General features: G+C 36.5%; 1 long non-coding RNA gene across 1 annotated transcript in view; it reads left to right on the top strand.

Annotated features, from left to right (window-relative positions):
- Nucleotides 1-24,315: 24,315 nt before the first annotated feature.
- LOC119543404 overlaps nucleotides 24,316-25,307 on the top strand; it is a 326,071-nt gene continuing 325,079 nt past the window's right edge. The window contains exon 1 of the long non-coding RNA XR_005218571.1: nucleotides 24,316-24,507. This is a non-coding gene — a long non-coding RNA (uncharacterized LOC119543404). The remainder of the gene's footprint in view (nucleotides 24,508-25,307) is intronic.

Here is a 25,307-nt window from a genome sequence, read left to right as displayed (position 1 = left end):
AAAGAAAGACATGGGCTTTATTAACACAAAGAGAAAGCCAGAAAGGTAAACAAATACCTTTTAACTTGATTAGTTAAGAAGCATTCAGGGACTAGCTTATTGCTCAAATGACATCTGCTTTTGCAACTTGAGGATGAGCTGCTGGGATGTTTCTGACATGAAGTTAGGATTCAGAATGCATTAAATAGGTAAGATAAGCAGACCACTTCCTAGGCAAATGAATGAGACAAAACAAAAATTAGATTTTTCTTCATCCGTTTGTCTTAACTTTGTTTTAGTCGTCATATAGGCAAGTTAAGCTTGATTTAATAAATAATTCAATTACCCTAATTTGGAATATTGGTTAAGAATGTGAATTTTAGAATAAAAGATATGTGGGTTGAAATCTCAGCTTAGCCATCATAAAAGTTGTGACCTTAGTCAGCAATCTAACTTATTTTAGCTTTTGGCTTCTTATCTGTAAAAGGGTACTAACTAATTTTAAATTCTTAGCCATATTAGTACTATTAATAATTTGGTTAGGTATGGATTTAAACAACCCATTGTGCAATAGTGAATCTACACAATTGGTGACAGTTTATATAAACCATTGAGACAGATAGTAAGAGATGAAATTCTTGAAACAGTGAAATACAACATTTTTGTCACAGATGATGACTGTGAGAGTCTGTAGTGTACAATACGGAGGAGTGTTTTCTAGGTAGGAAAAAAAATGCCTGGGAACCCAGGGATGTTGTCAGCCCTGTAGCATTCTCACCATGGATCTTTCTTTGACTGGGTTAGTCTTGGCCAGAGGCTTGGGTTTAGAATGGTAATAATGGCAGTTCCATAACAGGGGATGCAAAAGAATGCCATATTTATGTAAAACAATGATAAATTACTGATCATTTAATTTTCACACTGGCCTTTAATCTTGAGCTCTCTATGTTACAATCACCTGGTTCCCTTACTAAAACAGATTCCCAAATGTCTCTCACTTTGTGATTTCTCACTCTGTAAAAATTGAATTTTGAAACATTATTTGTAAGAAAAATGGGATGTTATTTTTGAATTTTATTTTATTCATTTAATTGAAAAGAAATGCATTTACAAAAGGACTAATCCGCTTTTGTTTCAACCCAGGGCTTCAGTTTCAGTACATGTATCACAATGCACTTTGAAGAATATTTTTTTGGATATAGTTTCAGCGACTGCCACAGTTAGTGATTTCAATTATGTATGCCTGAAATCATGTGGATGCCTTTATTATAGTACATTATTTTAAAGGAAAAAAAAAAGATTAGACTTAATGAAACAGCAGTAAAGAGGAAATAATAGACTGTGTAAAACTGCATATAGTCACCAACTTTTCACTTGATATTGCTACTAAAATAAACTTCCTCTTTTAACTAATTTGTACCCCACATGTATAAAATACTAATACATGGAAGGTTTGTTTTTCTTTGGGTTTTTCAGTATCCCATTTAATATAGCATCAAAACATAACATGAATTGTTTAGTGATGTAAAAAAAAAAAAAAGGTAATGTTTGGATCTTAGTATCCCTGTTGTCTTTCCATCTGAGCTTCTCCTTTTAAGTTGCTTTGTTTTGTATGAGATTTGCTCGTAAGTCAGGTTTTATGAATCAAGGAAACTCTGTATGGTCTTGCTAAAGCAGCATGTGCTGCTAATTTCTTTTTACACTTCTACTTTCAAGACACATGCACACACTTGTGGGTATAAGCACATACCCTATTAGCTTTTTATACTTAATAGGGCCCTTGGCATTCTTGAGTCTCAGACTAATTTGTTTTATTTTACCTCCCTTCTGTTGTAGTGGGGAAAGCAAGTTGCCTTTAAGTTAAGTACCTTCTGATTATCCTGCTTAAAGGACACTGAACAAGTCCTATCCTCTGATTGATTAGATACTCTCCTCCCTGATCTGTTCTCTTAGCCACTGGAATTTAAGGAGGAATGGGACTTGATTTGCCATATACAAGTTATTTTGATTGTGCCTTTAATTTCCCCAGTTCATTAAGCTCATGGATCTTACCTTGTACATACAAATATTTAAGACCAAGGAGGAAGCAATTCATTCATCAATGAAGTCTTGTCAGGGTGGTCTGATCTGTGTTTTTCATGATATCATTACATAACCAAAGATTAAGATTCTAGCTAAATTAATCCCTACTTTAAGATTCTTATGATGCTAAAGAAAGATAGGGCTCCTACCTCAATTTCCTTGGAATTTGGGATATGGCTAAATTGTGCTGTTCTTAAGAACATATCAAGTCTGATTTTTCTAGTAAATTGGGGCCACATGTTGGGAACAGAAGTCATTTAGCAACTCAACGTCAGTTCTCTAACTCATCTTTTAGTGACCTAAAAGAACTGCAACTGTACCTCAGTTCTATAACTCATTTTTAAGTGGCCTAAAAGAGCTAATTCAATGTGTAATATATCCAAAGTCATAATTTAATTACTGAAATAAATTAACAGAGTAAAAATTAGTATTGGATTGACATTTCTTTGTCAGTGTTGAACTCATTGAATTGTGCCTGGTAGAAAATTTAATATAAAAGTAGAATATGCCATGTGAATGCCATTGTGCGTGTACTAAGGTTTTATTTTTAAAACACTTATGATTCACTATTTTACATATTTGTAATGTATTTTAATAACATGATTCAAATCATGTGAATATACATCTGTAACAGTCCATAATACTTTTATTACTATTGGGATTCATCTAAAATTCAGTTCATTCTGAGTAGAAGTAAGTTCTCTACCTATATATAATTTTGTTATTTTATGAAGAAATACATTTTATTGGTTTACGATAATACTGTGCTTTCAAATCTATAGCTGCACACCAAAGCCATTTCTGCTTTTCAAAAGAAATGTACATGCATGGTTTGGCTATGATAATCTCAGATCAGAGCTTCTTAATTCATTTTTGAAAGCACTTGAGTTTGGCATTTCAATGTTCTCTCTTGAAGACAACCATTGACTTTCATTGCTCTTTGCCTCAACCTCACATTCCACATTTTTGGCTCTGGTGTTTTCTGCTTTTCTAACTTGTCTCCCCTTTTATTCTAGCCAGCAGTAATTTTGTCTGGCCCAGTTTTTCAAGTAAAAGATGAGATTACATATCAATTATGACAACCAACTCATTTCTTCCTTATCTTCCTGAAGCACAAATTAAGCATTCCACGTAAACACAGCAATCTATTAGATATTATCAAAGATATGTTTAAATGAAGGAATAATTGATTTCAAATTCCTGCTCTCACAGGCAATTTTTTGGAACCTACAGCTCTCAAATAATCTGTATTTGCCATTGTAACGAGGTAGGGCCCCTTCCTGACCATCGTTCACCTCTCTGAACTGATTTAGACACGTTCTAAAGACTAAAGCAATAACAGAATGAAGACTGACCTATCGCCAAATCATTAGCATTGATTTAAGGACCACTGGTATGACATAATGCTGATCTCCCTTGCAAAAGAGTTAAAACTTAACTTTCATTGATGCTTTTCCCTTGTGGGTTTAAAGGGTCTCTTGCATGTGCAGGCTGATCTTCATCTTCCAGCCTAGATTTGTCGTGTTTTCTGAGAACAGAGAAACAAAGCCAGTGAAATTTTGTGAACGTTACTTGTGAGAGTCTGGCTGAGTATTGAGATGAGGCCATTTCTTAAGTAGGGTCACCATGCATCCAGAGTCCAGACTCGACTTCGCAGGTCCAGAAAAACACTACTATTTGACCTCTCAGAGATTATGAGACTCAAAGGAACTGAGCCACATAAATTAACTTTCACAAAGTTAATGTTAAACCAAAAGACAAATGTCTAGATTTGTTTAACCTTCTAGGAGGGCATTGCAGAGTAATATTTTTTTTTTTAAAAAAACATGACTTTAAATCTCAACTCATGTTCACAAGCATACTTTCATTAATTGGGCTAATCTGCTAGTTGCTCTGATCTCTGGCGTTCTCCTCTTTCAAATGGATATATAAAATGTTTATAATATTTACTTCCCCTGTAGGATTGTCTGAGAATAGATTTTACATATATATGTGTAGACATATTTTTGTCCTATTTATCTATCTAAATTCCAGATAGTTAAGTAATTAACTAAAAAACACATTTACTGAGCTTATATACTCTATGTCAGATTGAATTCTAGGGGATAGAGATACAGCTATGTAGAGAATAGAAAAGGGTCTTCTTTTCAGCAATTTATGATATAGAGAGGGAGGCAGAAAATAAACAAATAAATGAACAAGGCGATTTCAGACCTTGGTAAAAATTGTGCAGACAACAAAAACATGGCAATGTGATGAGTGATTGCTTCCGACTGAATGGTCAGTAAAGGTCTTTTGGAGGACATGGTATTAAGATGAGCTCTAAATGGATATATGAATGTCTAGGGACAAAGTGCTACCAGGAAAGGGGACAGCAAGTACAAAATCCAGAAGTCAGGCATGAACTTAGTGTGCTTAAAAACAGGAAAGTCCAGTGTAACTGAAGCCTAGTGAATGAGGGGGTGTAATGCAAGATAAAGTCTTGGAATTTGGCTGGGATCAGGTTCCCCTAGGTCAAGATATGTCCTAGGATTTCATTCTGACTACAATGGGAAGCCAGTAAAGAGTTAATCAGGAAAAAGATGTTATTTAGTTTACATTTGAAAGAGATCTCTCTAGCTTCTCTCCTGGAATAATTGGAATGAGGCAGAAGAAAAGAAGGTATGCATTAAGAAGCCAAGTCAGTGGTTCAGGTGAAGAAAAATGGTGATTTGGTCTAAATCATTGGTTGAGTTGAGAGAAATGTACAGATTAAGGTTACACTGTGGAATTATGCTTAACAAACTGTACCTATGAGAGACAGGGAGGGAAATCAAGGCAGATGCTTTAGTTTATGACTTGATCACCTGGATGAATGAGGGTTTCCTTTCCAGAGATGGGGAAGATTAGACTGTGAAAAGTTTGGAGATCAGTCATGTCAATTTTGAGACAATATGATGCATCTAATTAGCAGTGTCAAGTAGACAGTTGAATATATAAATCTTTAACCCAGGACTAAAGATGTAACTTGTGTGTCATCTGAACATAAATGGAATTTAAAACCATGGGACTGGATGAGATCACCTAGAGAGAACATGTAGATATAGGAAGGAAGAGAGCCAAGTATCAGGCCTGAGGAAACCCTAACAGAGCTTGAGCAGTAAAGAAGGAGTCAGCTTAGGACCATGAAATGACATAGCTGGTAAGGTGAAAAGAAACCTGGAGAGCAGGGTATCACAGCATCCAGGAAAGGAGAATGCCTCAGTAGGGAGGGAGTTGAATGCTGCTGATAGTCCAAGTAAGATTATGACATATACGTGATTTGGCATGATTGAGTTCATTGGTGACTAGAACAAGAGAAGAGAGGATAGAAGTCTATTTGAAGTTATTTTTCTCATCTCTAAAATATTTCTGCTTAAAGGACCAGAATTGGCCAACTGAATGTCCAGAGCCCCCTTTCCAATTAAAAAAAGAGAAGGAAAATTCTTAATACTAAATTACCCACATTATTTGTCATTCAAGAAGTGTTCAGTCACAGCAAAGGTGTTATAAGATTGTTATGTATACTGTGACTTTTCTTTACTTTGTTAACATTTTAGTCATGTCTTTCTGCCCTCACCACCTTGATGGGTTATAGATGATACCCTGGAACCTTTACAGTTGGAATGGGAAGTCCCTGTTCTCATCAGTGTTATATTTAAGATGAGTTTCTTCTACAGATGGCAAAGCTTATCTATTTTTGCTGATTCTTATTTGCTTCAACTTCAGGTGGTGATATTTGCTGAATGTATTCCTAAATTCTGATGAGCTTCCTATTTGTAGCTTTAGTCTGATTACAATAAAAATAAAGAACTCTTGACTTTGGATGGCCCCATTTTAGACAGAAAAATACACTGAGTATTTTTGAGAAGGTGCTTGGTCTCACCTCTATTCCTGTCACCTTCCTCTCATGCTGTCTTTATATATGAAACAACTATATGTACATTACCTCCCTCTCTGCGGCCCACATGTTACTCAAAGCTGTTCCAGTCAGCCATGTGTTCCTTCTCTGCCAAGTTTTCTGTCCCTTCCTGTGCCCCTGACTCCCCTTTTCCAGGATATATATTTTTCAAGATATTAGAGAAAAACATTAATTACTCTGTTAATTATTAGTAGTTATTAATCTGTGACCTTTAATGAACATAACTTCAGGTTAAATTCTCCAGAAATAGTGACTGTTTTTACAAGAGAACTTTTTTTTTTAATTGACCAATCTGTGCTTCTAAATACTGCATGTATTAAATTTAAAATTATGAACGTTTACTGAAATGCAAATTTAAATTTTCCTTATATACCAAATTCTCAACTTCTGTCAAATTCTCATATTAAAGAGCTATCAGAGCAAGGAAGTTTATAGATTTAGGTATTAAAGGAAAGAATCTTTAGAAACCTGGTATTATAATAATCATTATTCTAGTCTTGATATCAATAATATTTTTAGGTAAATGCATAGAAATTTTTACTAAAAGTCATATGTATTTTAAAAATTTGCTCTGCATTACTGTATAGCAGATAAGAGAAAATATTTAAAGCGAGCAACCCACATTTACGTTTAGAACATAAATTCTGAACAACATTCTCTTTGCAATTCTCAAAAACAGTAGATTGATCTAAAGATATTTTGTAGAAATCCATTGGCAAAATGTAATTGAATTGCAGGTATGCAAACTAATTCATCCAATTTTAATGTTTTTAATATTTATTTTAAACTAGAGTGGTAGGAGGTATATGACCCATATAATAAAGTGCCCCACATCTAATAGTCCCTAGAGAGCAGGGATGGTTTCTTTCTTTGTCACTGTATATTCCTCACACAGTACCAAATAAATTGCACTCTAAATAACTTCTTAAGTACAGTGAGGTTGAGGCTGTGTGAGCAATAGAGTAAGTCAATATAATTAGAGCATCCTCAAAAGTCTTGTAATGAGTAAATTTCTTCTGTTGTGTATTTACCTTCCCTCAACATCGAGTTGCAATGTCTCATTCACAGTGGAGGCCCAACAATGTATCCTGAATTAAATGAAGAGGGAATATGTTTAAGGAAGCCTGTTGTGGTATTCTATAGGTCATAGGGTATCTCTAATGTTTAGCTTGGAGAAACATGTAGTATTTGCATGTATTTTTATAAAATTGGATGACACAGAAGAGATGGTGATTTCTTCTTGCCCAATGCTCTAAAATGCAGACATTGGCAAGTCAGTGGCTCAGAACCTGAGGTTGCATCCTTTACTGGGCCATTTAATACTTTTGTTTCTGCTTCCTCATTAATTTAAGGTAATGATTTTTTCCACAGAGCTGCTTGATGGGGGGTATTTTAAGTCTAGTAATCATAGATACTACCAAGCAAACAAACTTCCTAGTCGAGTTATGAGTAGGGCTGGTCATTTTGTTTCTAGTCATACAACCGACCTCAATTTCTCCTTCAGGCCTGGAAGATTTTTCTCAACTAACTTCCTCCCTCCCTCCCTCCCTTCCTTCCTTTTCTCACTTCCTTTCCTACCACTTGCTAAGTTGCTGTTTGAACCCATCGAAGATTTGATCTAGGGAAGGAAAAGATGTGAGGAAAGGGCTCAGTAGATCAAAAGAGTTATATAATCTGGAACTGGTGAACACATCTAAGAACATATCCTTCCCTTCTGCTTTCCAGACCCACCCTGGCTGGGGTCCTCTGCTGGAGCTCTGCCCTCTGATGGTGGTTTGTGATTTTACCTTCTGCCCACTAGCTTTCCAGAGACCAGTCCAGACTGAAGAGAATTCTGGGGAGAGTCCCTTTCCAGACTTATATCTTCTCCCTTAGCTTGTCCATGCAGATAAGCATCTTTGCCCTGCCTTAAGTGGATTTTCTACCTGCTCTCTGTGCAGCCCTCCCTCTCTGAGCTGTCACTGAGGAGAGACAGCTTCAGTCACAGCCTCACAACTTTAAGAATACTCAGCGATAAGTCAGATAACAGTCCCTGTGTCCTTCAATATCAATTGGTCACATGTCAAACCCCCTCACTTAGCTTGAGGCGGGGGATATAACCTCTCCTCTTCCTTAATGTGGGAGATGACACGTGGGGTGGCATGAATAAAATAGAACATTGAACAATTCTCCAAAGAAATTCTCATGCTTGATTATTTTATCTTTCACATTCTCCTATGTAGTTTGAAGATGGATGATGGACTTTGTTCTAGTTTGCTAATGCTGCCGGAATGCAAAACACCAGGAATGGATTGGCTTTTATAAAAGGGGGTTTATTTGGTTGCACAGTTACAATCTTAAGCCCATAAAGTGTCCAAGGTAACACATCAGCAATTGGATACCTGCACTGGAGGATGGCCAATGGTGTCCGGAAAACCTCTGTTAGCTGGGAAGACACATGGCTGGCATCTGCTCCAAAGTTCTGGTTTCAAAATGGTTTTCTCCCAGCATGTTCCTCTCTAGGCTGCAGTTCCTCAAAAATGTCACTCTTAATTGCACTTGGGGTATTTGTTCTCTCTTAGCTTCTCTGGAGCAAGAGTCTGCTTTCAATGGCCATCTTCAAACTGTCTCTCATCTGTAGCTCCTGTGCTTTCTTCAAAGTGTCCCTCTTGGCTGCAGCTCCTCTTCAAAACATCATTCATAGCTGCACTGTGTTCCCTCTGTCAGTCAAAGAAAAATCTGTTCTAGTTTGCTAATGCTGCTGGAATGCAAAACACCAGGAATGGATTGGCTTTTATAAAAGGGGGTTTATTTGGTTGCACAGTTACAGTCTTAAGGCCATAAAGTGTCAAGGGGAACACATCAGCAATCAGGTACCTTCGCTGGAGGATGGCCAATGGTGTCCGGAAAACCTCTGTTAGCTGGGAAGGCACATGGCTGGCGTCTGCTCCAAAGTTCTGATTTCAAAATGGCTTTCTCCCAGGATGTTCCTCTCTAGGCTGCAGTTCCTCAAAAATGTCAGTCTTAATTGCACCTGGGGTATTTGTCCTCTCTTACCTTCTCTGGAGCAAGAGTCTGCTTTCAATGGCCATCTTCAAACTGTCTCTCATCTGCAGCTCCTGTGCTTTCTTCAAAGTGTCCCTCTTGGCTGTAGCTCCTCTTCAAAACGTCACTCACAGCTGCACTGAGTTCCCTCTGTCCGTCAGCTCATTTATATGGCTTCAGTGACTCAACTTAGACCCACCCCGAATGGGCGGAGCAACACCTCCATGGAAATTATCCAATCGGAGTCATCACCCACAGCTGGGTGGGGCACATTCCAAAGAAAGTCTCAAAGAATTACAATCTAATCAACACTGATAACATCTGCCCACACAAAATTATATCAAAGATAATGGCATTTGGGGAACACAATACATTCAAACTCACACAGACTAGTATGGCAGAACCTAGTTTCATAATCCTTTAGTATATCCTATATAGGTAGTCTAGGAATGTGAGTTAGACTGTAGAACTATTTGGCTCCTATTGTTTTGTACTTGGTCATACCATCTCTTATATACCACCTCATATCCTCTTGGTCTCTCCTATCACTTATATCAGCACACTGCAGCAACTGGAGCTTCTGCAGTTCCAAGAACTTCATGCACAAGTAGGCTGCCATTGCCTCGGCTCAGACTCAAATCAAATGTTGGCCTTTCCTTGTTGACATGGAGGCGTGAGAAACAATGAGCTTTCATCAAAACTCATACATGTATAATCTAGAAGTGCAGGGGATTTCTTGCCTTATGAGGCAAAACTTTGACCAGTAGGAAATGGGAGCTGGTGGATAAATTCTTTCCCTCTCTTCATCTTTCCTCATCTTGGACAGACTATACTGAGATACAGTTTCTATGACTTCTTAGAAGATGAACCTGAAAGATTGGGCAATCAGCAGCATCTTCCAATGGCCAGCTCAGTAATGTGTTTTTGTATGGGTTCTTTCTCCTCTATTCCTCACTGCCCTTGTTCCTTACTCTGCTGCTTAATAAAGAACCATCACATGAGTCCTCACCCTGATGTTCTACTTTCTGGGGAACCCAGGCTTTGACATTGGCCTTTTTAGCCTCTGCTGAAATCCTGAGGAGCAAAAGAGTTGCATTTCATATCCTGGTTTATATGCTTCCTGGGTTAGGAGAAATTAAAGCTGGTTTCTAAAGACTGATGGGCCATAAACTGTGGTGGGTGAAGATATGAATAAAAGCACAGAGGGTTTGGATGAACAAGTCTTGTTAGGTTTTGACCAAGGCAATGGGAAATCCAGAGAAATGAGTTTCAAGAAATTGAAAGACAGCTCTACTAGAGAGGAGGGTCATCGATCTGTTGAAATGGTATTTTGAAGGTAAATGTAGTTTTGGTCACTGAACAGATAACATCTCCTCTATGCACAGTATGATACAAGGTGACACTGGAGTGAGAAAGTACCTCTGAGTTCAAGTCCACCCCACTTTAGAGCCTCAGCCCAGGAAAGTGAGTGTTCAAGATCATACTGTCCGTTAGAATTGTGTCTATAACAGGTCTACTTACTTGCTCCAGTGCTCTTTTCACAGTCTGATACAACCCCTAATTTTACTATATCCTGTTAAGTATTTCAGCAAATAAATATTTTTTAATTAAGTTGCCCCCCCAAGCATATCTAGATCATCTTCAGGATAAGCATTTACATAAAGATGTAATTCTTTTATATTTGAAAACTTTCATATTATTTGTCATATATTCTTTTTTTAAAAACTCCTGATATCTAAATGACAGGCATAGGTATGCAACAGACACATGAGTAATACAATCTATTTAATAAAGTGAATGACAAATTAAAGCTCACATTTGAAAAGTTGACTGTATCAAGGAATAGCATATCTTAATATTAATATTTACTGATCTCTATTGGTTCAATGGTAAATCTTAGGTAAAGTACTGTACTGGTTTGTATATATTATGTCCCCCAGAAAAAGCCATATTCTTTAATGCAGTTTTGTGGGGGCAGACATATTACTGTTGATTATGTTGGAACCTATTGATTGAGTGTTTCCATTGAGATGTGACTCAATCAACTGTGAGTGAAATGTTTGACTGGATAATTTACATGGAGGTGTTACCCCGCCCATTCAGGGTGGGTGTTATTTGGATCACTGGAGTCATATAGAGGACTTCACAGACAGAGGGACCTCAGAGCAGCTGTGAGTGACATTTTGGAGAGCAACTGAGAGACATTTTGAAGAAGGCCATTGAAAGCAGACTTTTGCTCTGGAGAAGCTAAGAGAGGACAAACACCCCAAGAGCAACATTTTGAAGAACCCACAGGAACTGAGAGAGGAGCTAGAAAACAACCTGGGATCAGCAGATGCCAGCCACGTGTCTTCCCAGCTTAGAGAGGTTTTCCTGGATGCCATTGGCCTTCCTTTGATGAAGGTACCTGATTGTTGATGCCTTACCTTGGACACTTTATGGCCTTAAGATTGTAACTGTGTAACCAAATAAACCCCCTTTATAAAAGCCAATCCATTTCTGGTATTTTGCTTGACGGCAGTATTAGCAAACCGTAACAAGTACCAACTATTTCCTCAGGCTTTCAAGTTACTGGACTCTATTTTGCACTTCAGCAATCTGGGTATTTTCCCTATGGGGTTAAGCATCCGTCTAAACACACACACACACACACACACACACACACACACACATTCACCATTTACTTCCTCAAAGGGAGGCTCAGGCACATATTCTTTGTAAAGCCTTATATTGACATTCAGGGTTGGGCCCATGCTATCCTTAAAATTAATTTTTGTTTTTTACTCAGATTTTTCGGTCCTAAGGTATTATTTAATTTTTCACTCTTTTTAGTAGAGAAAGAATTGAAACATTGCCATTTACCTCTTTATAACCTTTAACTCTTTACCTTTAAGCCTTGATTTTCAGGCTAACAGAGTATTCCCTGAAAGGTGCTCAAACCAAAACTACTAATGTGAAAATAGCTGTTCTTAGGTAACAATTACAAAGGAGCACAATTGTGTATCAGGAACTGTAGTGAATACTTTGTCAATTCAAGCTTCCAGGAAAACGATTATCACATTTTGAGAATGGAAATGCCTCAATTTACAGTGGGTGTATTTTTTTTTTGTTTTATTTCCCAGCAAATGTTCAGAAATGCAGCAGTTTGCAGCGAACCTATTTTCTCACTAAACATTTTTCTAATTCTTGAAAAAGAATTACTAACTGAGAATTGCCTGACTATATAGCAGTAATCATAGACCTCCCAAGCATAGTTTTTACAAGGCCAAATTTACAAAAGAATGTTATTGCCCAAGGTTATCAGAAGAAAAATAAGTGGCTATTTATTAAGTTATGATGAAAAAGAAAAGTGGTCAGTCGTGCTGGGTTTCATTAGAATAACTACCCTTAGCTATGATTCGTGATCCTTTTTGCCAAAATATTTAACAAAATTTGTGATGTTATAAATTAAGATGTAGATGGTTGAAAACAAACCCAACTTTGCCTTGACTGCAACCTCATATGGTGTAGACAGAGAGAGTGATTCATTTCCATAGAAATGCACAGAAGCCAAACAATAAATGTGACTCAACATCACATGTCTTTATAGGTGCAAATTGATAATTGAACATCAAAACAGTGAAGTTATCCCATTGCAGAGGTGCAAATTGGCAGTCAGTTTGCAGGGAGGAAACAAAGGGAAGGGAGCACATGATAGAAACCTATATTGTTGCTGCCTGCTTGAGAGCTTATATTTCAAGAATGAGAGACAGCATAGAAAAAACAAAAGACATTATAGGGATTGCCTTTTTCCAAGACTGCTCTTGATGGAAAGTATTTTTTAAAAATCCCTGTCTGCACTGTATGAATTGAAACTATATCTCAACTTTCCATTTTAAATCGCCCCCAAATAACTAAGAAAAAGAAGGTAAAATTAGGTGATAATATTGTATAAGCACTTGTACAATACCATTTACAATTAATGAGGTGTAGATATTGGCTTGGGCAATTGTCACAAGAGTGAGTGCCTGTTTTGGAGTTGACTTTTAAAAGTGGTCTTGTCCCATGTAGTGCTTACATTACACGCATGCTTACAGAAAAGTATTTTAGTAACTGTCTACTAATGTGCTAAAGATTCCACCTGAAACTTAGAAAACTTGTAGTCCAGACTCATTATGGTAGAATTGGTCATTTTATTAAAATATATAAACAAGCCAGACATGTTGCTGTGGAAAAGAGAAAAAAATAGATCTATCTAGAAGAAAAGAATGCTAACCCCTTATACCAACAGGAAGAGACTGAGAATTACTAGAAAAACAAGTATAAAGACATCGTAAATCAAACAGCATAGAGTTTAGAACATCAAAAACTCAGAAATTTTCATCTATTATTAATTATGATAAAAAATTCTATCTCAGAATATTTTACACAGCAACTGTTGCCAAGAAAATCTACATCTTCCTGACCTGAGGAAAGTTAGAAATAAGAACTAAGGTTCCAAACTTCCAATGAAATTGGATAGCTGTTAATAAAATATCCCAATGTCTTTGTACATTTTTCTTTCAATTAAAAAGCCACATTTTAAAAAGAAGACAATTTATTATTTTAATGGCATGTAAATATTTAATTGGACTGCAATGAGAATAACTGCATATAATGTGTGAACTTAGTGTGTCCTTTAGAAAATTATTTTTGCAGTTGAATTGTGATTTTTTCACCTATGTTATATATGAGTGTAACGGTGACAGAAACAGTAAAAAAAAAACTTGATAAAAGGACTTGGTGATGAAAGTCCTTTATTACCCTTTTTATTAACTTCTTAAGTAACCTTCTTATTAGCCAACATAGGCATAGCAGAGTAGGCTTCCTCACGTTACCTCCAATGATCTTTGAGGAACTAATTAGTAGAGTGCTGCACAGCTAGACTTCTCTTTATTTGTATCCAATCCGCATCAGCAGACTTTCAATCCACTGAACATCTGTATTCCAATTAACATCATAACCTCATCTTTCTTATATCCCCATTTGTAACAGAGATTTTCTGATAGCAGAATAATGTGAGATCATAGATGGGAGTGAAGTTAAAAAATCTAGGAAGATCCTTCAACCTTTGCTTTGACTACAAAGTCCTAGGCAGAATTGAATTTTCTTCTGTGATGCAGACATAAGTGATTCAAAGGAGACTATATATAGTATATATAGGAGTATATAGTATATATAGGTCTGTTACAATATGAGTGGATTTGCCAAGAATTCAATGAATGACATTCTTCTGTATACAAAACCAGGGGCATCGGCTATTCTAAAAGCAATAGGTTTATAATAAATTATTGGTAATGAAGGATAAAATCTTATTGCCCCTTCTCATGGCATGGATAACTAGGAGTCCTTTGAAACTAAAGCTACCTTGAGCTGAACACCCTCACTAAACTTCCTGAATCCTTAGTTTCCTTATCTATAAACAGTGATATTAATAACTATTGAGTTTAATATCTTGGAGTCCCAATGACTTATATTTAAAACTGGGATAATAATATTTACCTCGTAGAGTTGGTGAAAGAATTAATGAATGGTGCCTAATATAGCATAGGACCATATTAAACATTCAATAAGTTATAGTTTTATTAATGTTTCTATGAATAATTAAAATTATTTAAACTGTTAACACCACATGTATAATATATTTTCCCATATTTTTCTGGATGTCTATGCATTTTTAAATTTCCATCTAGTAATCTTATTATGGAAAGCAACATAGCCAAGAGAATATTGTCTTCCTAATAAATTTGTTGAATGAAATTAAAAATCGTATTTTAGTAAGTGAAAAATGATTATGGAATATGGGTGGAACTAACTAATAATATCAGAAGAACATTCAGTTGGCAGTGTATTATTATCAGTTCTATACCATCCATATGAGTATGTAAAAAATGTGTTATAATGAATTATCCTTATGCAGAAATCATATCAAAAAGCTAGAAAAACCTTTTCTAACTTTACCAGATAGACTAAGTAAACTTCTCAGTAGTAAGTTTGATATTATTAGTAAAAAGTGAAACAAATGTGATAGTTTGTTAAAATCGAAAGGGGGAGAAATAAAGTGAATAGTAAAAATATATAAAAAGGAAAGACTATTCTGGAAATACTCTGGAAAATGGGTCCCTATTTTATCTTGAAATTCCATAAAAATAGAGGGACATATACATAAATGTCATTCAGATATTGGATCCAAGTGATCTTAACAGGCACAATAAATGAACCCAGATCAACAGGGCTTTTGCAAAAGTCATGTAAAATAGTGTTTTATCCTACTGAGTCTAATGAATTATAATGTGCTTGTATCTGTGGTTGGAAGAAAATTTTAACCTTACTTCAATAAAATTTAAAGTTTTAGCCAGGTCTACAGAGACCCTACAGTATTTGGGGGAAAATTTGTTTCATGTATTGTCTCAGCTGAGGGCTAAGCAGTGAATAGAATGGTCTAACATGATCTTAACGCAGAAATTACTCTTACATTCTGGTTTTAGGCCTTAACCAACTCAAATATAATGAGCAGCTACCTCTGACAATCCACTGGCCTGCTTCTTGAGCAATTTTGATTTTTTGGATGATTTTCTGAAGGATGGTGTGCCCTCGTTTATAATGATAATGCCTTGTCACATATAATGCTTCTAATGTTTCAACTGTATTTATGTTCATTATCTTATTTAACCCTGCCAACAATCCTTTGAGTTATGTAGGTCACTTAAAAATATCAACTCTATTTTACAGATGAGGAAATGGATGTGTCCATAGATCAGAACTCAGTAAGTATGATGGACTCATAGAGATTCAGTTGGAGCTAAATCTCCTTTAGGACAACTCCTAATTTTGCAGATAGAGACCTTCCAAAGGTTTTTAGACTAGATTTGCTCTAATCTCTACATTTGCAATTGCATTAGATATAGGCAATCACTAATATAAAATGGTGTGATTCAGTTTATTACATGACTGAAAACTAAAAATTGGCAGTTTATTCGTTCAGCTTTTAATTAAAGAAAATATTCAGAGGTACTATTAATATGAATTCCAACACTAAAATTTTGCTTCAATTTATTCTTCACTATGTTTACTTTTCGGCCATCACTTTCACCCACCCAATTCTATCTTTCCTTTTGTAGTTACAAAATTTATTTCACCCTATTGTCATTATATATTTACATATTTATCTCGCTGCTGAGACGGCATCCTCTTGAAGGGCAGGAGTTACGGTTAGGTTTCTTTGTAGGTGCAGTGTGTGGACATTCAAAAAACATGTGTGGAATAAAACAGTAGCTAGCATTTGAGGGCTTAGGTCTAGTCATTATTCTTAGGTCGTCTCTTTCTATTTTTTTCATCTGATCATCAAAACAACCCTATGTCGGTGGTTATATCCATTTAGTAAACTAGACAAATGAGACTAAATTTCTTTCCCAAGATCAGTGACAAAGCCAGAATACTAGTCCATATAGCTTGACCTCAGAGCCTAGATCCTTAATCAATATATTATGGTTAAAATAAATAAAATAATCAGAATAGCTAATACTTAGATACTGCTACTATACCAGGACTAAGTTCTTTACATATATTACCTCATTTTCTTCCAATATTTGTGCTGTACATGAATTATATTCCCTATTAAACACATGAGGTATTTAAGGCAAAGAAAGGCTGAGAAAATTGCCTGAGCTCATACGGCCAGTAGAAAAGATGGGATTCCAACCCAGCAGCCTGGATGCAGAGTCCACCTATTAACCACTAGACTAGCACAAGGGGCATCTTGATTTTAGTGTCGCATGTTAAGCAAATCCACACTAGAAGAGCAAATAAATAAGAATGACAATTTATTAAATGCTAAGATCTTGAAGTCCTCTTTTCAGTTGGTCAGAACAATTACCTGCTCATATGAAAGTTTCCTTGGAATACCACATTCAGATAATAAAATCGCGTGCCTGGTGAGTATAGAATCAAAGTAAATTGGAGCTGAGCATCTAGAGGATGCCTGATCCACCATCGCCACTGTGGGACACCTGTTAAAAGGCTGATACTTCTTTGGTTGTGGGATAGTATACTCATTCCCATGGGCAGTACAGAAAGCACACAGGTACTTTCTGCTTAATAGCCCTCAGTAGCCAATGAAAGTTTCAGCCATTGCAACATTGCTTTCTGCCACATTGTTCATTATTATAACTGATTTCGCATTAGTTACATTAAAAATTGGGTCTTCTTAGGAGAGTTACTGTTCCTTGAGGGAATTTAGGAGTCACTGTAGCCTCCTGTGCAGCTCTCTATGGCCCTGCCCGCTGTGTTTCCACTGTCACAGCTCAGATCAGACCATTATCACCTCTCACCTGGGGAGCTGCATTGAGATCCCAGCTCAGGGATGGCAAACTAGTGACCAGCAGGTCAGGAATCCAGCTGGCGGGAATGTTTTGTTTGGTCAACACACAAAACACAAACATCAAATTTGCTGCTTCCGTTTAAAATCATGGATATTTCCATAAAAAGACATGTTCTGTTCTTTTGAAACACTGGACATTTGGAGGATCTAGAAACACTGGACCTGTATTTCCACATGGCAACATCAGCTGGAACTAGGTCTTCATGTCAAGTAGAGCCCACTTGGTCCTACAGAACCCTAGGAGTGAACACTGGTCATTTTAAAGTCTATGCTTATGTTATTAAATTAGCGGCTGATTACGTGAATCCGTGCTTTCTCTCCTTTGCCACAACCCTTTCCTTGTCTCCTTCACTCATCTGCATTACCTTACCACCCCTAATGTAACTTTTTTTTAAAAAAAATTATAACAGTTGTAGGTTTACAGAAAATTTATGCAAAAAAGACACAGGTCCCATACCTCCCCTCTTTACACACTGTTTTCCTAATTATTATCTTTTTGCATCAGTTTGTTAACTTTGTTACAATTGATGAACCAATATTATTATATTATTAACTATAAGCCATAATTTATATTATGGTTCACTCTGTGTTGTATTGTTCTATGGTTTTTCATTTTTATTTTTCTGGTAACATATATACAACATTAAATTTCCCACTTTAACCACTTTCAAGTATAAGATTCAGTGGTATTAATTACATTCACAGTGTTGTGCTACCATTACCACCCCTGCCTTCAGTCTCGCTTCCCCCAAATCCATTCTCCTTACTTCAGCCAGAGTGATCTTAATAATTAAAAAAATATGACTCCCAGGGAGCAATCTAGACCTGGCATCATGGGATGGAGAACATCTTCTTGACCAAAAGGGGGGATGAGAAAAGAAATGAAATAAGTTTCAGTGGCTGAGAGTTTCCAAAAGGAGCCAAGAGGTCACTCTGGTGGGCACTCTTACGCACAACATAGACAACCCTTTTTAGGTTCTAATGAATTGGGGTAGCTGGTGGTGGATACCTGAAACTATCAAACCACAACCCAGAACACTTGAATCTTGAAGACGATTGTATAACAATGTAGCTTATGAGGGGTGACAATGTGATTGGGAAAGCCATAAGGACCACACTCTCCTTTGTACAGTGTAAGCACCCAGTGTTCTTTTTCACTTTAATTGTTCTTTCTCACTTTTTTATTCTTATTACTTTTGTGTGTGTGGCAATGAAAATGTTCAAATATTAATTTTGGTGATGGACGCACAAGTATATGGTGGTACTGTGAACAACTGATTGTATGCTTTGTATGGCATGTGAAGATATCTCAATAAAATTGAATTATTAAAAAAAAAAATATGTATGTCACCCATAATCTTAAACCTTTCACTACCAAGAAGAAAGAGTACCAAATCCTCATGTGTTTGGTAAAAAAAAAAAAAAAAAAAGACTGTTTTGATTCAGCACGATGGAACAAGTACAGAAAAAAAATTAAAACAACTCTGAAAACTATCATATGAGAATTCTTAGTTTTCATGGAATGGGGCAGGGAAGGGAGTGATCCCCGAGGTGACTAGGAGTGGGGAAAAGTAAGGAAACCATGGAGAAAGAGAACAGGGGCAATAAGCCAGGGCCCATGAGGAAAAAAAAAGAGTAGGAAGCACAATCACAAAGCAATTTCCTATGTCAAGAAATGGTCAAAAAAACAGTGGTATCTAAAATATTTAATTTTAAGTTGTTTCTTATTGCTGTACTATGATCCCCAACTATTATGCCTGAACCTTCAGTAAAAATCTGCCAGGCTCGCCAGCCTTGTGTTAGTGGCTCTTTGGGAAAGTGAAGATGGGATCAGGGTATGTGGAATAGTTGGCAGTGGCAAGAACACAGAGCCAAACCTAACTGTTCAGCAGAGGCAAGAAAATAGCAACAGTGGCCACCAGAACTAATCTATATCCTCCCAAGACCTCATGAAGATGAAGAGATTATGGGGATTCGGGGTTTCTCATAATACAAAGCTGGATGTGGGAGCTATTTCATTGATTACTAATGACAAGATAATCCTCAAAGGCGTTGATTTGGTGATATCACGCAGTAGATCCTTCAGTCATGCTCCACCCAAGTGCATGGTCTCATGCCTGCCTATGTTTGAAGCCTCTTCTGTTTCCCTCCTCTCCCCCATGTGCACAAAACTCTCCACTTCTATCTCAGGTTGGTTCACTGAACCATACGGGCCAACTGCCAGCACAGAAGGAATCGTGACTCTCTAACCCCCTCCACAAGTTCCTGGATGCTCTGAGTTTCTTTGCACTTGGCACCTACCCATTCACCAGACCCTGACCTCCTGCTGTCTCCATTTTCAGCTCTGCATTCACTTGTATGCCTCAGCGATACTGAATTTCTTCCCATCTGCTGAATATACTATGCTTTGTAATATATTCTAAGGTAATATGCTGTTTGTTCCTCATACCTAGAATTGTCTGGCTATTCATCCAACAAATATTCATTGAGTGGCCTCTATGTCCCAGATTCTAGGTTCTGTTTCTAGGATACATCACTGAGAAAAAAAGATAAAAATCCCTTCCTTTAGGGAATTTATATTTTTGCAGGTAGAGACAGATAATAAACAAAACAAGTAAATTATTTAGCATATTAGAAAGTGATATGAACTATCAATAAAATAATGAAAGGAAAGGTTTAACGCAAGGGACACCTCTTTTACAGTTATATTCCACCCCTCTTACAGCAAGTAGTGTTTAGAAGGCTTAGAAAGGGAGATAGTCAAATGGAGTTGGCCTTATCTAACCTTAAAACTTTATGTTACTTCATCAATGTATGTATTTCATGTCAAAGCAGCAAGAAATTTCAATGTGTTCATGTGATTTATACCTCTTCATTAACTGGACTCACAACAATTACTTCTGCTCAAATTTTATGTTTCTTTGTGAGGTGTTATTGCCTTTGATATGTTTTGAAAATTTACTTTTTTGTGTTAGAATGATTTCTGCTTATTTCAATACTTATTCTTTATCACTTTTATTCATGTGCCATTCATTCTTTTATCTGAATGTTTCTCTTAGTGCAGAAGAAAGAAGGAATGTTTCATGTACATTCAAATCAAGAGTCTGTAGTTTCTCACTTGTTTTACTGAAATGTTGCAAAATACCTTTTCAAATTACAGTTAAAATGTTGTATTAAAGCTTTATAAACTTTTGTTAATTATTTTGGGTTAGGGATTCTCTGAAATCTTCTGAGTATATTTTAGAGCCCCTAAAATGTCATTTTATCCATTGCTGCAAGACTTGAACAACTTTATAATTGGCAAACCGTCCCTTTACCCTTAAGAGTGTAAGTGTAAGAAAAACCCAGATTGGCATTTGTGTCGAAAATGATTACACTCTGAGAAAAACCTAAAACAACTGCTACAAAATATCAAAGTGGTCAACAACTTAAATTATTGTAGAGGCATGTTTTTCTCCCATGAGCTTAAGGGAATAAACTCTACATCTATATTCTACATCTTCATGTCACAATACTGGGTGAGCATCACTCTCAGTGGACTCAGTATTCCTGAACCATTCCTGCTTCAGGTTGGCTATCAGTAAATTAGATATATACAGAAGTGAATGTGAACCATATAAGCATAACCTACTATCTCCAGCTCAATTTCCCCTAGTCAGATCCCTAAATTCCTTAAACCATTCCAAAGTCTTCCAAAGGATGGGAAGAATGTATGAAGGGTGAAGAGTTGGAATAGAAAAATAGCAATCTTATCTAATTGCTGCTAAAATATAATAATTTTGCCAATCATGTGACCAAATGAAAACATTGCTAGTGCCCATCTTGAGGCCCAGGAAAGTCCAAGGCAAGTGAGAGGTCTGGAAGCTTAAGCTTCATTAATTTCATGGTAATTCTACCTTTATATCTCTTTTGAGTATACTTCTCTCTCTTCCTTAAGTTCTCTTGAATGGTATCTTTTATGCAAAGTAATAACTTTTGTAACATCCTGTATTTCTTTACCTGGGATTAGAGCCACACCCTCAGTATCTTACAATCGGTTTTACCTTAGAATGTTTAACAGATTATTTTTAATGTTGAGATGTCATTAGATGATCCGAACTCTTCAAAGTTCTTCTGCATGTGATGGAGACTTACACACACAATCTTTGGCCTACTGTAACTTTGATGGTGAAGATAGGATATTGGAAGGCCATGTGAATCTAACGTAATATCTCTTAATATTACTTTAATATTAAGATGTGGATGGCAGGACCACCCACTACCAGAAATGATATGTTTTCCAGAAATGATATGTTGGTTAGGTTGGTACTGTAAGGCACAAGATACTAAGAGAAACATCAGTTCTGCTTTTTGTGGATTGCACATTGTTACTGTAATGAGAGTGGAACCAACAAAGCTGGGAGAAGGCTGGCAAGGGTATTAGAGTGTAGAGATGGGCTTCATTAAAAATGCCTCTGAAATCTACTACTTGGAGCTGTGCCAGAGCTCTTCATGATGTGCATAAATATCTTTCAATCAATGCTTTACCTTAAGAATTTATAAGCTATATTGATCTTTGTTGTTACTATATTTATCCTGTTAACCGGAGGGGGCCATGCCAATGAAGGACATCCTAAAACTGGAAAAACTTGAGGCGTATTCTATTTCAGTACTTCTCACATTGTATTAGTGATAATGTGTGTCCTCTCTGCCCTTTGGGCTAAGCTGTGAACTCTATGAAGACAGTGACTGTGTCTTTCTGTTCTTTAAATTCTCCCCATCCTCCCACCTCTTCACTCCACGCCACCCCAGAGCTTAAAACTGTGGCTTATACAATAGGTCTGCCTCAGAATTTGTATTTGACGAATGAATGAATGAATGAATGATTGAATAAATGTCTTAGTTCCTCCTGAAAAGATTTTTACTCACAATTTCATCCATTCTCTGCTTATTATTTTAGCTAGTAGATTCTATTGGAAAATGATAGCCTCATAATAAATACTTTGTTATCAGTTTCTAAATATCAAGGTTTTAGAACCTCTTCTGCATACTCGCATTTATAATTTCTATAAATTGGGTAGTAAAGAAAAAAAAAGAAAGCTCAATGAGGCAATTGAGGCAAATGCTAGCTATTAGCTGCTACTTCCCATGTAAGGAGATGCTGGTTCTGACTCTCTATTGGCTGAAGATATTCTGTTCCACAGTAGTTTTGTAAATTTGGGCTAATCTATTTACTTCCTTAATTTCCTCTTCAAGTCCATATAGAGGCACAGGCGAGATGACTTGGCAGGATGGATGACTGTGGCTGTGGGACAGTCAAGTAGTTAAGAGGACCAAGATGAGAAGTACCTAAAAGTACCCAAACCAGTGGCGATTGCCAGGCAGAAATTAATAACTAGAATGATATTTGAGAGCCTAAAATAAATTTGATTTCTTTTTATAGAGTAACTCTCCTTTAGTGAGGTCACATGAAGCCAGGGATGTTTTTTGTTTAGTTTATTGTCAGAGAGTTATAGGCAAAGGCAAATACCTATCACAATTATATGATACTTTATCAAGAAGACTTACAGGTAGACAATAGGCTGAATGATGTAGGAAGACCCCATGCTCTCATGATTGCACCAAGAGGGTTGCTGGGCTACCTCATAGCTAGATGCACCATGGAATGGGCTCTCGGAGAGAGCCCCCCAAACCTTGCTACTCTCTTTTTTTAGAGAATTTGTGATAATGGGTTTTTTTTTTGTGACTGTGAAAGCAGTCTTGTGGGTGAGAAAAGCAGGCTGAGGTGGAGCACCATGTACCCAGGGAGGCGTACATCAGTGCCAATATCCCAAAGTCCTTCCTTCATGGGAGGCAGGGGCACTGTCTTATACAGGTAGTGAGCAAGCCTGTTCCTCTTACCAGTGCCTTTGGATAGTGCATGCCGTAAGATAAGCACAATAAATATGATTTTAATAAGTACATAATTGAGACTCACTATGGCTAAAGTCTGCTACAATGTTTTCACAAACATGAGGCTGACAGTGAAATATTGAAATATCCACACAAAACACGAAGTGATTAGGAATAGTAATGCCAGGGCAGCAAAAAGAAGAACCCAGAGCAGCAATGGGGTATCAAACACAAAACACGGGATAAACAAAGACAAAAAATATAAAGGTAGACAAAGAAAGTCAAAGTTAGGCCTGAAGAAGGAGACAGGCTTATGAAGTTAGCTTCAAAGTATTGCTTGAATGAAAAAGAAGTTGCAGCAGACAGCATACATATTAATGAAGCTAAAACAATATTGAAAAACAACCATTATCATTACCTAGATTAAAAGAAAAGACAAGATTAACACCTCAGACATCACTAGGATAGAGTAAGAATCAGGCTTATCAACAAGCTCTCACCTTCCTCTCACTTTCTTCATCTTTCCTAGGAAGACAGATAAAAAGATGTTGAAGAAAATTAACTCTGGAAAACTTTAGCTGTAGTTATAAATTTAGGTAATTACAGGGAAATGATTAAGAACAATAGCTTAGCATAAAGGATAAAATGCATGTAAAATCTCAAGAAAGTACTCAAACCCTTTTAGAGAACGCAGAAAGCAGTACTGTAAATGGTAAATGGTGGGAAGGAGGTAAGGGATCACAGAGGAAAAAGATGAAATGTGGATTTATTCTGTTTCTAGAGGAAAAAGGAAAGGGTCATGCATTAATATTCTTTTGCTGAAATAAAAATGATCAACCTTCATTCGTTTTCCTGCCTTTTTTGCAAAACTCAAATATTTTATAATAGCTATAAAGAACAGAGATTACATTGTCTTCAAATAACTTTACTTAACCAACTCAATTACTATATGTTGGTAAACCAAACTTACATCGTCTCTCATTTTAGATCTCATTGGACAAAGACAAATTCCAACAGGAAAGAGAATACTTCCAGAAGGAGGAGAAACAATGGAGGCAAAGCCAATCCAGATGAGCTGTCCCAGCCAAGCCCAGCTAGACAGACTAATTCCTAATTTACTGGCAGACAAGGGACTGGGCCCGAGGTACATCGCTACAACCAACCCAGCAGAGCCTAGCCGAGATCACCTGCACGCCAGCCAGCATTGAGATATGTGAGTAAATCCATGGCTTTTGATACATGCTGTCGAGATTTTTGTGGTTGTTTGAGACATAGCATTATTATAGCCATAGTTGACTGATAAAATACTAAACCATATCCAAAGTGTTTTAGCAATTTACACTCGTACCAGTAATGTATGAATGTTATTATTGTTCTCCATTCTCATCAAGATTGTCATTGTCGGTTTGTTTAATTTTAAGCACTCTGGTTTTGGGGTATGTTTTGTTTTGGTTTTACCTTCCAATTTCCTGATGATTAATAAGTGCCTTTTCCTATCTTTATGTCCATTTGATATCTCCTTTTGTGTTGCACTGTTCAGGTCTCTTGCTCATTTTTCTATTGGGTTTGTCTTATGATTTGTTGAAATTCTTTATATATACTAAGACTACTCTGAATTAAATGTGTTTTAAATATCTTCTTTCATTCTGTGGTTTGTTTTTTCACTCTATTAATGATGTCTTTTTATGACCAACAGTTTAACTCTTACTATCATTTAATGTAACAAGCTTTATTTTTTTATAATTAGTACTTTTTTGGGTATCTTCTTTAAGGATTAATTTACCACTGAGGGAATGTGGATATTTTTCTGTATTATCTTTAAGAAGATTTATTCATTTCCTTTCATATTTAGATCTACAATGCAGTGGATTTGATTTTTGCATATAACTTGAGGAGGAGTTGATATCCAGTGCTTTTCATGCATATGGCTATCATATTGTCTCATACATTTCTTATCTTTCTCCCACTGCTCTTCTTTTTCATAAGTGTTAGCTTTATCATAAGTTAATTGTC

This window comes from Choloepus didactylus, chromosome 8 (genome assembly GCF_015220235.1).
Source record: "Choloepus didactylus isolate mChoDid1 chromosome 8, mChoDid1.pri, whole genome shotgun sequence".
Classification (NCBI taxonomy): domain Eukaryota; kingdom Metazoa; phylum Chordata; class Mammalia; order Pilosa; family Megalonychidae; genus Choloepus; species Choloepus didactylus.
Note: the sequence above shows the minus strand (reverse complement) of the source record. Positions and strands in the feature narration are given on the sequence as shown.